The following is a 13,987-nucleotide window of genomic DNA, read 5'->3' as shown; positions in this document are numbered from 1 at the left end:
CCATAAAAAAAAAAAAAAAATCTTCATTATTGTGTTCATTAGACCTAAAAAAAAAAAAACATTTTTTTACTCATCTGGAAATGCCTGTTGCTATGCGGTCCCACAAAATCTGCCTTTGGAATCACCCAGAATTCTGACATCTCCCTCTAATGCTCCTGGGAAATGTGTGTCATCATTTCCCAGGATGCAGTGCGCTGTCCAATTATCACTCCCCATCCAAGACTTCCAGGAAGTAAGTGCTTGTAGGCTTCACAATGCCCACAAGCAAAATGACAACGGTGTGGACATCTTTTTTGAATAACTATGCTGAGCGGCAGCGGATTGTAAAATAGTAAGTGACCGGATTTGTATTATAAAAACGCAGAATGAAAGGACATGCATTAAAAAAATGCTAATTGTGGTTGGAACCCCGCTTTAAGTGTTATTGTTGGCTCAGTGTTTGTAGATGGGTGAAAGGCGTTAGGCCCGGTTCACACTGATGCGCGTTCATAACGAATGTGATGCGTCAAAAAACATTCTAAATTTGCATGTTATCCATAAAGTCATTGTTTTCAATGACAGTCGATCACATACATGCGTCACAATTCCTCTACGAATGCAATTTAAAAAAAAAAAAAGTCTTGTGCGAGTTTACAGCGTTGCGAATTTAGTCTCCATAGACATCAATGTAAATCTTTCTGGAATCGCTTAGATAGTTCACATATGTGAACTCCACCACACTACTCTCTGCAAAAACCAGGAAGTGAACACCTTTTTTTAAGCAATATGATTCCATTGGCTAGAACATCAATCGCAGAATGTCCAACTCCTGGGAGAGAAAGAAGAGAAAAAAAAATATATAAAACGCACCTCACACAGGACAGAAAACTGAACAAATTCACAGCGCAGCAGTGTGAACCGAGCCCAAGGTCGCATGCACATCTGAGCGTAGCGTTTATGGTCGTTTTTTCATACATTTGCATACAGCGTTGTCCGACGTTTTTGAACTTTGTCGTTATTTATTTTAGCCAATAAGAAAAATGATCATCTCTTTCATCACTTGTTGCCATGTTTGTAGATTTTTTTTATTTTCTCCCTGGGTGAACATTCTATTTTACAAAACAGATTAAAGCTACAAAACGCCCGTAGAAACGCTTGTTGTCACACTAGACGCTTGAATCGAGCATTTCCATTAGTTTCTATGGGAATACAATCTTCAAAAACGCCCAAATCAGCACGTTTCGCGCGACAAAAAGGGTCCAGAAGTTGTTTGAGCTTCAGGCGTTTTGGAGTGGAGATGTGAACCATCTCCATTGAGAATAATAGATTCCCCCCCCTCTAGCGTTTTATAGCTTCAGGCTACAAAACGCTCAGGTGTGAACGGAGCCTTAGTGTCAATTGTATTTCCATGTTGAAAGCCCAGAACGTACTCCAATCATATGAGAGAGTCCTGACCCAACGCTCAATATATCAGATGCCTGCGATAAGAAGGCGCTTTGGTTTTATTACATCGCCTGCAAGTCATACAAAAAGAGCTGCACCTACAAGACAAAGACAGCAAACAACAAAAGTGAGCAGAAAAAACTTCCTTGTACACAACGCCAGGAGATCGGGACACAAGTGAAACTAATAATTCAATCCTGCAAACGTGTTAAAGACACAAACTCATTCAGGTTGCCTGAAAGCCAAGCTCTGGCCTAAAACTTTTTTTTCAGTCCTCCCTTCAACCCCTCTAACCTATCCTACTAGGCCAGGGGTCTTAAACTGGCGGCCCTCCAACTGCTGTGAAACTACCATGTACGATTCTGCCTAAAATGAGAATCACAATTTATTTTTTTGCCTAGAATAAAAATCACGATTCTCGCGGTGTAACATCTTCTTTCACATTATACAAAAAATTGGGCCAACTTTAGTTTATTTTTTAATTCATTAACCACTTGAGATCCGCGCTATAGACAAAAGACATCAACAGCGCGGCTCTCAAGTGCCGAGTGGATGTCTTTTTCTGTGCATTACCCGCGTGCGCCGCTGGGGGGGCGCGCAGCGGGTAAACACTGTCCCGGCGCATCGCTGGGAAGCCGATGCGTGTACCTGGCGACCGCAATGTCCGCCGGGTAGACGAGATTGTCAACGACAGCAGGGATGTGGAGCTCTGTGTGTGTAAACACAGAGCGCCACGTCCTGTCAGGGAGAGAGGAGACCGATCTGTGTCCCTTATACATAGGGACACAGCATCGGTCACCTCCCCCAGTCAGTCCCCTCCCCCCACACAGTTAGAACACACCCAGGGAATACATTTAACCCCTTCCTCACCCCCTAGTGGTTAACCCCTTCACTGCCAGTCACATTTATACAGTAATTAGTGCATTTTTATAGCACCAATTGCTGTAAAAATTTGAATGGTCCCAAATTTGTGTCAAAAGTGTCCGATACGTCCGTCGCAATACCGCAGGCCTGACAAAATCGCAGATCGCCGCCATTACTAGTAAAAAATAAATCATAAACCTATCCCCTATTTTGTAGGTGCTATAACTTTGGCGCAAACCGATCAAATACGCTTATGGCGATTTTTTATTTTTATTTGTAAACAAAAATATGTAGAAGAATATGTATCGGCCTAAACCGAGAAAAAAAAAAAAAAAGAAGAATTGGGATATTATAACAAAAAGTAAAAAATAGTGTTTTTTTTCCAAATTCAGTTTTTTTGTTTATAGCGCAAAAAATAAAAATCGCAGAGATGATCAAATACCACCAAAAGAAAGCTCTGTCTGTGGGGAAAAAAATTATAATATAATTTGGGTACAGTGTTGTATGACCGCGCAATTGTCTTCAAAATGCATCAGCGCTGAAAGCTGAAAATTTCCCCAAAAAAATGCTTTTGGAAAACCGCTGTGCAAATACAGCGCGATATAATATTGCAACAACCACCATTTTATTCTCTAGGATCTCTGCAAAAAAAATATAAAAATAAATATATAAAATAAAAATGTGTGTGTGTGTATATATATATATATATATATATATATATATATATATATATATATATATTATATATTATATATATTACACCCCGTGTACACAAAAGTTCCATGTGAGCTTTTGGTCGGAAATTTCGACCATCAGTTAGCAGGCTGGAGGAAGTGTCAATGGACTTACTAGTGTGGTAATAATCACTGCAGTAATATTCCATTGAGGACTGCAAGTCCATCTGCCAAGGATACAAATGGGACTTAAAGTTCATTCATTCACAGATCTGTAAAAATTTCAAAAACTGGCAGTGTCTGTGGGCAGAGTCCATTTGTACCCATATTACACTCTAACAGTAACATGTAGCAGGGGGCAAAAGGTAGATTTAGCCTTTGGCCTTGTTCAGAGGGGTACTTGGCCCCTTGGTGCCGGAGGGGGATCTGCATACTTGCGATCAGGGACTTTCCGATCAAGTGACCCTTGTGACTGCCAATCACAGCAGTCACGTGACCCCGAATGCCCACTTCTGCCTCCTGGCCTTTAGAATTCTTAACCACTTTCCGCCCACGCTATAGCCGAAAGAAGGCTACAACACGGGGTTTCCGGTGCCAGGAGGGTGTCCATAGACGCCTTCCCCGGGATCGCCCTGCTCGCGCAGGGCGACACGCTCTGTGACCATGGAGTCCTTCAGACGCGGCTGATCATAGGACAGGGTAAAGGGCAAATCACAGATGATCACGAAAGTAAACAGAAGCAGGTCATCGGCTTTTGTTCTCCTCACGACCAGAGTGAGGAGAAAAGAAGGAAGCTGGTAACCGGCTTCTGTTTCAGGGACATTGGTCCCAATCAGCGCCCACCAGTGCAGGAGAAAAAAAAAAAAAAAAAAAAAAAAAAGCGATCATATACCACCAAAAGAAAATTGTGTGAAAAGAATTCTAAAAAAAAAAAGTTTTGTTTTAGTAAAGTGTTGCAGGACCGTGCAATTGTCAGTCAAAGTGCGACAGCAGGGAAAAAAAAAATTGGCCTGGGTAGGAAGGGGGTATAAATGCCCAGTAAGCAGGTGGTCAAGGGGCACAGAGGCAATCAACAGGAAAGGGTTAAACATATGTCCGTTTGCCCATACAAGTTTGCAAAAGTGTTCTATGCATCCCTGTGCAGGTTCTATGCACTCCCATTCATGACAGTTGAGACACCGTGACTGCAGATTTGACAGTCAGTGCGGGGTCTCACATGTGTGTTCGTTCAGGGGCCGGGCACCTGCATGGCTGTCAAATTGGGACCAGTGGTGCTGTGTGTGCAGCCCCTGCATTCAAATTGACATGAATGAGAGTGTGTCTGTGCATCCCCATGGCCATCACACTTGTGTGCGCCCGTGTAAGGGAGACCGCAAACTGCAGTTCCTCAAACACCCAACAGGTCAGGTTTTTAGGATTCCCTTATTCTGGGGCCAGGGGTTTTCCCAGGTCAGCAATGAATCAACGTTCTTCCTGTTGAGGGCACTATGACCCACATTGCAATGTCAGAGACAGAAAATCTCTCTGCTAGGCCGGACGAGTGATCAAAATAAAGTTTGTAAACCCAAAACTCTCATAAAGCTTAACACATACATACATGTGTGTGAATCAACACCTTACACGCCCCCCACCCATCCCTGGTTCCCGCTGTACTTGCCTCCCGTGGGTGATGCACTTTCCAGCAATGCAAGAGCCCTGTTCCCTCTCTTCACTCTGCAGGGCTTCCAGGGTGAATCAGAGTGCTTCTGATTGGCCAGTGGACAGCATGTGCCAGAGCTGACCAAATCAGAAGCACTCTGAGCTGTCCCAGAAGCCTTGCAGAGTGAAGAGGGCAAAAAACAGGGGGGGGGGGGGGTGTGCTCAGATATACTGGCTGCATGGGCACTTACAGTGCATCACCCATGCAGGTAAAGGCGTAACTAGCACTGGGCTCTTTTCCTGGGCTTTGAGCCCTGCGATATAAATAGAGGGGGATCGGCAGGTTCCAGGGCCCGGCGGTGCTCCTGCTGCAATTATAATGGGACATTAAAAAAAAAAAAAAAAAAAATTGCTACGCTCAGTAGTCCTTCGGAAAAGCTGGAAGATCGGAGAACTGCCAGGTATTGGACAACAGCAGTAATGGACAGTCTCATTTTCAAGGTATGCCTGGGCAGCTCAGTTCATATAGTTAGGGTTGTGATAGAGCGTCACAGAATATACTGTTTGGATTTTACCTCCAATTTCAGTAAAGCTCTTAAAAAAACAGTTTCTAAGCCTGGTCTGAGGGTTTTTCAATGGGGGTGTAGATTATGGCATGTATATATATATATATATATATCCCCCCCACACATACGGCTTACCTATAGGTAGTGTTACACACATTTAGGAGACATTTACATTACATGCAGCCAGTGACATCACTGGCGCATGTGTTCTGAAGAACGGCTACAGGTGCTGTTCCTTCTGAGCCCCACGCCATTAACGGCTGAGCGACGTCATTGTGGCTTCGGCAAATACAGCGCCAAAGCCCGCAAACCCAGAAGAAACTCTGGGTTATATGTCAGCCCTCAGCGGTGTGAGGGTGCCATTGAAACAGCTTTGATCTAAGGCAAGTATTGCATAATGAGCTAGTATGCGATGCATACTAGCTCATTATGCCTTTGTCTTACAGGGTTTTTTTTTTTTTTTCTCTTTTTCAGAGTCTACAACCTCTAACTACTTTTGGACCACCCGCCTGCAATGTACTGTGGAAAGGTGGCCCGTAACACTGGAGGAGCAGAGCGCCAGTGACTGACAGTTCCTGCTCTCTGTTCATAGCTGACCGAGAACGGAGTGATCAGCAGTTGTGCAAGCGCAGAATTCTTGGGCTTAGAGCCACCAGGGGACAGCTGCATCTCGGGGACAGCTGCAGTATGGAGGCAAGCATGTTATTTTTTCCCTTTTTTTTTAACATTTAGGTTTTATGCACACAAGTGTTTTTTTAAGCTCCTAGAACAGGGATATGCAATTAGTGGACCTCCAGCTGTTGCAAATCTACAAGTCCCATCATGCCTCTGCCGCTGGGTGTCATGCTTGTGGCTGTCAGAGTCTTGCTATGCTTCATGGGACTTGTAGTTCTGCAACAGCTGGAGGTCCGCTAATTGCATATACCTGTCCTAGAAGCTATTTTTTTATTAAAAAAAAAAAGTGCTCAGATTTTTCTAAACATCAATAGTTAATCTTTCTTTGCCGTGAAAGAATATGAGAGAGACTTTATATAATTTCCCCCATCAATACATACAACAATATTATTTTGCACAATTCATATGGACTAAACCCATATGGTCGTATAAATTCAGGATGAGTTTATCATATGTTTAATGCACTTTTATTTATTGCGCCTTCTATGAGATTTATTAACCTATACAAAGGATAGCGCACTTTTAAAATTATTGTTTGGAGCTCGTTACACATCCTACTCGGATTGGCGGTTTAGATGCTGCTGTCCATTTGTCATAATTACGTTATTGCATTTGTTTTACTTAAATTTTCCGACACTAAAAAGTTTTTTTTTTTGCAAGCACACGCATATTATCTTGGGTTTAGCACACTATTTAATGCTAGAAGCGTTTTTCAAGCTTCAGAATTTGGGAGCAGAAAAAAAAAATAAAAAAAAATAAAAAGCGGCAGAAATGCTCCTAAGTATTTTTCTTAATGTACTGTAAAAACGCTAATACTCCTAAAAACACTACAAGCCAGGACAAAAAATAAAAATAAATAAATAAAAAAAAACACTATTATAAGCGTTTTTCATCCAGTATTTTTTTCTACCTAAAAGAAACGCTAGTGTGCATGAAGCTTCAATGTTTATTGAGTTTGTAGTGTGTATACACGAGAATACAAGGGAAGTACAAAGTAGGCGAGGCGTAGGAAGTTGTTACATGTCAATCAATTAACAGGAACAAGAAAAAAAAGAAATGCAGTCAAAGTATTCCCAAGGGTTGCAAAACAAGAGGTGTTGCAGGTCAAGGAAATACTGCCGAGTAATGAATTTTCTTGCAGGAAATAGAACATAATACACGGGTAACAAGTACTGTATTTATTGGCGTATAACGCTCACTTTTTTTACCCTGAATATAGAGGGTAATCTGTGCCTGCGTGTTGTACGCCGATAAATACGGTATAAATCTCAGGACCTATTGGCTCCATCAAAAAAGAGTTCATCCCGTCTAAATTGTGACTAAATTCCGCCCCCCCCCCCCCAAAAAAAAAGGGGGGGTACATCTAAAAGCCAAAAAATAAAATTATATATTTTTACACACACACACAATTTAATCACAGAAGAGAATTCCCCCCCCCTCTATGTGGATAGCGGCTGTGTGATATTTCCAAGGCAGGAATATTACTTAATGAAGTCAGGAAATTTCCATAAGGGAAAAAATAAATAATTTATTTTCACAGACCTTTACCCCTTTATGACCAGGCCATTTTTTTTTTTTTTGCTATTCAGCTCTATTTTCACTGGCAATTGCTCGGTCATGCAACACTGTGCACAAATTAAACTAAAGCGGAGCTCTACTCAAAAAGGGGAAGGTCTGCTTATTTTCCTCCTCCCCCATCCACTGCTGCCACATTTGGACCCCATTTGGGGGTGGGGTACTTGTTTTGGCAGGTACCCGCTTTAAAAGGGGGTTGTAAAAGTTTGTCTTTTATTTTCTAAATTGGTTATTTTAAGCTAGTGCATTGTTGGTTCACTTACTTTTTCCCCCTTCTAAATGTTTTTTTTTTCTTTGTTTGAATTTCTCACTTCCTGTTTCTCCCCAGTAAGCTTTCCCCCATCATCCGAGCGGTGGAAAGTCATTTAGAACAGCTTACTGAGGAGGAACAGGAAGTGAGAAATTCAGACAAAAAAAAAAAAAAACACATTTAGAAGGGAAAAGGAAAGAAAAGGTAAGTGAACCAACAATGCACTAGCTTAAAGGAACCAATTTAGAAAATAAACCTTTACAAGCCCTTTAACTTCACCACCGCAAAATCATCCAGTAATTAGGGTCCCCCTCCCTTCTACTTTTTCCGCCGGCGGGCCATTCGCAAGGCATCACTGCCAAGTTCCCTTACCCAAAATGCAGCACCCGAGGGCCGATTGAAAAATCAGATCGAGCGCCGTCTTTTGGTGGTATTTGAGCACTTTTTTTTTTTTTCTAAAAAAATAAAATAAAAACAGATAAATAAAAAAAAGAGATATAGATATATATATATATAGATATATAGATATATAGATATATATATATATATATATATATATATATATATATCACACACACACTTTCTGCTATAAAAAAAAAACACATACATACTCACTCTTAATAAATTTAAGCCAAAATGTATTCTGCTACATGTCTTTGGTGACATTTTATTTTTAAATCCCAATAAGTAAATTTTAATTGATTTGCATGAAAGGTTATAGCGTCTACAAACTGATATATAAATATATTAGTATTTTTTTTTTTTTTTTAACTACTACTGATAGGGGTGATCAGCGACTTATAAAAGGGACATCAATAGCGCGCCAGACAGACAAACCGACATTAATACAGTTATAAAACTAAACACTGTCACTGTATGAATGACACTGGCTGGGAAGGGGTTAACATCTATGGCGAACAAGGGGGTTAAATATGTGCCTATGTTTAATGTGTACTACTTTTACTAAGTGATCTCTCAGTTTTCATCCCTGCTTTGTAGGGATGACAGATCGTTCCCTTCTTATAGAGCTCTGTGTTTTTTTTACCAACACAGAGCTCTGGGCTGTGATTACACACAGCCGATCCCTGCTGTGAATCATTGGCTCGAATATGCTGACAGGCTCCCACTGTGATCAGTCAGGGGGAAGCACATGAGCATGCCCTTGACCCGGAAGCGGCATACGGGTACGTTCCTTTGCCTACAGTGGCCGCTCGCCCGCAGTACATTGTAAACGGGCAGTCGGCAAGTAGGTAAAGTGGTTGTAAACCAGGGGTCTCAAACTGGCAGCCCTCCAGCTGTTGCAAAACTACAAGTCCCGTCATGCCTACGGGGTAAAATGACCGCTAAGTAGACCCTGGCTGGAAAAAGCGCCCAGAGGCGATTCAGTTTGCATGTGTAGCGCTATACAAGTCACTCACTCATTCATGCCTCTGTGACTCTGAGAGTCATGCTTGTAAATGTCAGCCTTGCAATGCCTCATGGGACTTGTAGTTTTGCAACAGCTGGAGGGCCGTTCAGTTTGAGACCCCCGGTTTACAACCACTTTACCAACTTGCCGACCGCCCGTTTACAATGTACTGCGGTCGAGCGGCCACTGTAGGCAAGGGAACGTACCCGTATGCCGCTTCCGGGTCAAGGGCATGTGCGCCCCCCTGACCGATCAGTGGGGGCCTGTCAGCAAATTCGAGCCAATGATTCACAGCAGGGATCGGCTGTGTGTAATCACAGCCCAGAGCTCTGTGTTGGTAAAAAAAACACAGAGCTCTATAAGAAGGGAACGATCCGTCATCCCTACAAAGTGGGATGAAAACTGAGAGATCCGAGTGAGCTTCAGATGAAACAAATCCCCCTACATAAGTTGTACCCAATGCTGTATCCTGGCCTAGGCCAACAAGGCCTAGGGCAGCACTTTGCAGGGGGGCAGCACGGACAGTGTCCCCGCCGGCTTGTGCTACACTGTTGGGAAAACTAGTTTAGCGCCCCCATAAATCGGCTGCCATGTTGGTGGTTGGCATTCAGCAACTGTGGGGGGGGGGGGGGGGTCGTCGCTTCTAATTTTTTACCATCCCTGTCCCATTGTAGAGATTTCCCTTCACTTCCTGTCCCATAGCCAAACAGGAAGTGAGAGGAAATCTATGCAACTTAAGGGAATCCATTGCCCCCCGCCCCCCCCCAGGCCATCAGAACTAGTGTCCCTACTTGAAAAATTTCAGGGTGGGTCTTAAAATGCAAGGGGTGTGGCCTTGACAGGAAGGGGTGGGTCATATTTAAATTAGGGGGGTGCACGAGTTTAGTCAGGCCTAGGGCAGCACAAAACCGAAATACACCCCTGGTTGTACCGGTTTATCTGCAGCCGTCTATCCCCTACATCCATTCAGAATTTTAAAGCTTGTAGTTGTAGAATCAAAGTTGGCAGTTGGGTCCAGAGAGACTTGCGACATCACAAAGGAACGATCGTGTCCCCCCCCCCAGTTCTTAGGAGGATCGTTCTCTATCCACACAAGCAGTCTGCACCGGCTGGCAGAAGCAGATAGAAATGGCGGAGAGGCAGATTCCCCAAGCTGGCAGAGCGAGACGTCAATTTCTTAAGTGCTCAACTCATAAAAATAGAAATCTTTGATCAACGCTGTATGTCACATCCAGATTAGCAGAATTAGTATGGATTCATAGAGTTTCCGAAGCGCTTGGAGGAGAACACGCTGGCGCGATTTGCATTCCCCCCCGATAGAACAGGCATTGGGACGTCGTCAGAGGGCGAGATTTACTAAAAGTCTGGTGGGGGGAAATTCCACAGTATACCGAGAGTATGGAAACCCCACCAATCAACGGCTCTGATCTCACGCCTTTTGGTCTGCTAAAAAAAACGACTCCATGTGTTTTTGTTCTATCTATACAAACAAGAGCCAGAAAATGCAAGTTGATCCTGCCAGAAATACTCGTCTTTGTGCTACAGGCCTGACAGGCAGCGGATGGGCAAAGAAGCTGCCAGGAGCGCAGTGGGCCGGCTCACATTTATGCTGCACCTTCATACTCATACCCCAACCCCCGCACGTCACCCATACCCCACCCACCTTTGTACAGCCAGTGAGATGAACAGAATAAAATCAAAACAGATTCCTCCATCTACGCTGATCAGTGCGCATGGAAGAAACTCCCGCTGGGGCGGCCATGTTCTGAGAGCCGGGCCCTATTGTCTGTAGGAAAACCTGAATAATGCTTCCATAGGACCGGACACAGCGAACAATTTTCTGACTGGTACCTTCAAATATCGCAGTTGAAAGAAGTCAGGAGAATATTGACCATTTCATTAGGAACCGAGACTCAGTGTATGGCCAGTGTGACTTCTGACCACTACATTCTGTGCGTTACCGACCCCTGAACCCTGTGCACACAGCACGGGACAACGGCGTGTCAGTCAGTGCTGGGGACAGTTCAGTCAGTCAGTGACGAGGACGGGGGTAGTCAGTAATAGAAGCAGACATTGGGTGATATCAGTGAGTGGGGGGAGGGAACACACAGGGGTGATATCAGTGAGTGGAGGGAGGGAACACACAGGGGTGATATCAGTGAGTGGAGGGAGGGAACACACAGGGGTGATATCAGTGAGGGGAGGGGGGAACACACAGGGGTGATATCAGTGAGGGGAGGAGGAGGGAACACACAGGGGTGATATCAGTGAGTGGAGGAGGAGGGAACACACAGGGGTGATATCAGTGAGTGGAGGAGGAGGGAACACACAGGGGTGATATCAGTGAGTGGAGGAGGAGGGAACACACAGGGGTGATATCAGTGAGTGGAGGAGGAGGGAACACACAGGGGTGATATCAGTGAGTGGAGGAGGAGGGAACACACAGGGGTGATATCAGTGAGTGGAGGAGGAGGGAACACACAGGGGTGATATCAGTGAGTGGAGGAGGAGGGAACACACAGGGGTGATATCAGTGAGGGGAGGAGGAGGGAACACACAGGGGTGATATCAGTGAGGGGAGGAGGAGGGAACACACAGGGGTGATATCAGTGAGTGGAGGAGGAGGGAACACACAGGGGTGATATCAGTGAGTGGAGGAGGAGGGAACACACAGGGGTGATATCAGTGAGTGGAGGAGGAGGGAACACACAGGGGTGATATCAGTGAGTGGAGGAGGAGGGAACACACAGGGGTGATATCAGTGAGTGGAGGAGGAGGGAACACACAGGGGTGATATCAGTGAGTGGAGGAGGAGGGAACACACAGGGGTGATATCAGTGAGTGGAGGAGGAGGGAACACACAGGGGTGATATCAGTGAGTGGAGGAGGAGGGAACACACTGGGGTGATATCAGTGAGTGGGGGGAACACACAGGGGTGATATCAGTGAGTGGGGGGGGGAACACACAGGGGTGATATCAGTGAGTGGGGGGGGGAACACACAGGGGTGATATCAGTGAGTGGGGGGAATACACAGGGGTGATATCAGTGAGTGGGGGGAATACACAGGGGTGATATCAGTGAGTGGGGGGAATACACAGGGGTGATATCAGTGAGTGGAGGAGAGGGGGGGGGAACACACAGGGGTGATATCAGTGAGTGGGGGGAATACACAGGGGTGATATCAGTGAGTGGGGGGAATACACAGGGGTGATATCAGTGAGTGGGGGGAATACACAGGGGTGATATCAGTGAGTGGAGGAGAGGGGGGGGGGAACACACAGGGGTGATATCAGTGAGTGGGGGGAATACACTGGGGTGATATCAGTGAGTGGGGGGAATACACAGGGGTGATATCAGTGAGTGGAGGAGAGGGGGGGGGGGAACACACAGGGGTGATATCAGTGAGTGGGGGGAACACACAGGGGTGATATCAGTGAGTGGAGGGGGGAACACACAGGGGTGATATCAGTGAGTGGAGGGGGGAACACACAGGGGTGATATCAGTGAGTGGAGGGGGGGAACACACAGGGTGATATCAGTGAGTGGAGGGGGGGAACACACAGGGTGATATCAGTGAGTGGAGGGGGGGAACACACAGGGTGATATCAGTGAGTGGAGGGGGGAACACACAGGGGTGATATCAGTGAGTGGAGGAGAGGGGGGGGGGAACACACAGGGGTGATATCAGTGAGTGGGGGGAACACACAGGGGTGATATCAGTGAGTGGAGGGGGGAACACACAGGGGTGATATCAGTGAGTGGAGGGGGGAACACACAGGGGTGATATCAGTGAGTGGAGGGGGGAACACACAGGGGTGATATCAGTGAGTGGAGGGGGGAACACACAGGGGTGATATCAGTGAGTGGAGGGGGGAACACACAGGGGTGATATCAGTGAGTGGAGGGGGGAACACACAGGGGTGATATCAGTGAGTGGAGGAGGGAACACACAGGGGTGATATCAGTGAGTGGAGGGGGGAACACACAGGGGTGATATCAGTGAGTGGAGTGGAGGGGGGAACACACAGGGTGATATCAGTGAGTGGAGGGGGGAACACACAGGGGTGATATCAGTGAGTGGAGGAGAGGGGGGGGGGGGGAACACACAGGGGTGATATCAGTGATTGGGGGGAACACACAGGGTTAGGTCAGTGCTGGGAGCAGACATTGGTGTGTCAGTGAGTGGTGAGCACAAGGCAGCGATGTGATTGGTGGGTGACGAGTAGACCGGTGGGGGGAGGGGGTTTAGTTCTCTCACCTGCCTCCTCCGTGTCTCGGTCCCCGGTTCCCCCCGGCATGTACCCGCCTTCGGTCCCCGGACCCGCTCGGTGTTTCCCCGGTACAGGCCGCCTCACACTGGCCGCATTTCCCAGCACAGCGGACACAGCAGCGCCGGGGGCGGAGCCTGGTTCTCTCCGCCAATCGCAGCCCGCTTACCGGCAAACCTGGGCGTGCCCTTCCGTCATTTCTTACCTTCCCGGGTCCTAGTGCCGGCCGTACTTCCTCAGTGCTGGCCGGGGAGCGACATACCGGGGACACACTGATCACCGACACCGAGCACATCAATACCGACACCGATATCATTAGTACTGCTGCCATAACTATTAGATGTTTAAGTATCCTTGTTTGTTTTACAGCTACAATCTCCATTACCGCTACTACATATTATTACTATTATGTTATGTTAATATTATTTTTATATTATAATTATATTATATTTATATTATCATTATATTGCTCATGATTACTACCACCGTTACTACTTTTTATTATGTGTTATTATTGTTACTATAATTGTTATTGCCAATGGTAATATATTATTACATTTTATATTAATTCGTTTTGCTGTTACTGTCATGACCTTAAATCCTTATTATAATAATTATTGCTATCATCATTATGATTACTGACAT

At 45.5% G+C, this 13,987-nt stretch overlaps 1 protein-coding gene across 1 annotated transcript in view; it reads right to left on the bottom strand.

Moving 5' to 3' along the window:
• Positions 1-13,455, bottom strand: part of PIK3CD (phosphatidylinositol-4,5-bisphosphate 3-kinase catalytic subunit delta) — a 63,042-nt gene extending 49,587 nt beyond the window's left edge. Inside the window, exon 1 of the mRNA XM_040326399.1 lies at positions 13,333-13,455. The gene's annotated coding sequence lies outside the window, so the exon portion shown is untranslated. The remainder of the gene's footprint in view (positions 1-13,332) is intronic.
• Positions 13,456-13,987: the final 532 nt, after the last annotated feature.

Source organism: Rana temporaria, chromosome 10 (genome assembly GCF_905171775.1).
Source record: "Rana temporaria chromosome 10, aRanTem1.1, whole genome shotgun sequence".
Lineage (NCBI taxonomy): Eukaryota > Metazoa > Chordata > Amphibia > Anura > Ranidae > Rana > Rana temporaria.
Note: the sequence above shows the minus strand (reverse complement) of the source record. Positions and strands in the feature narration are given on the sequence as shown.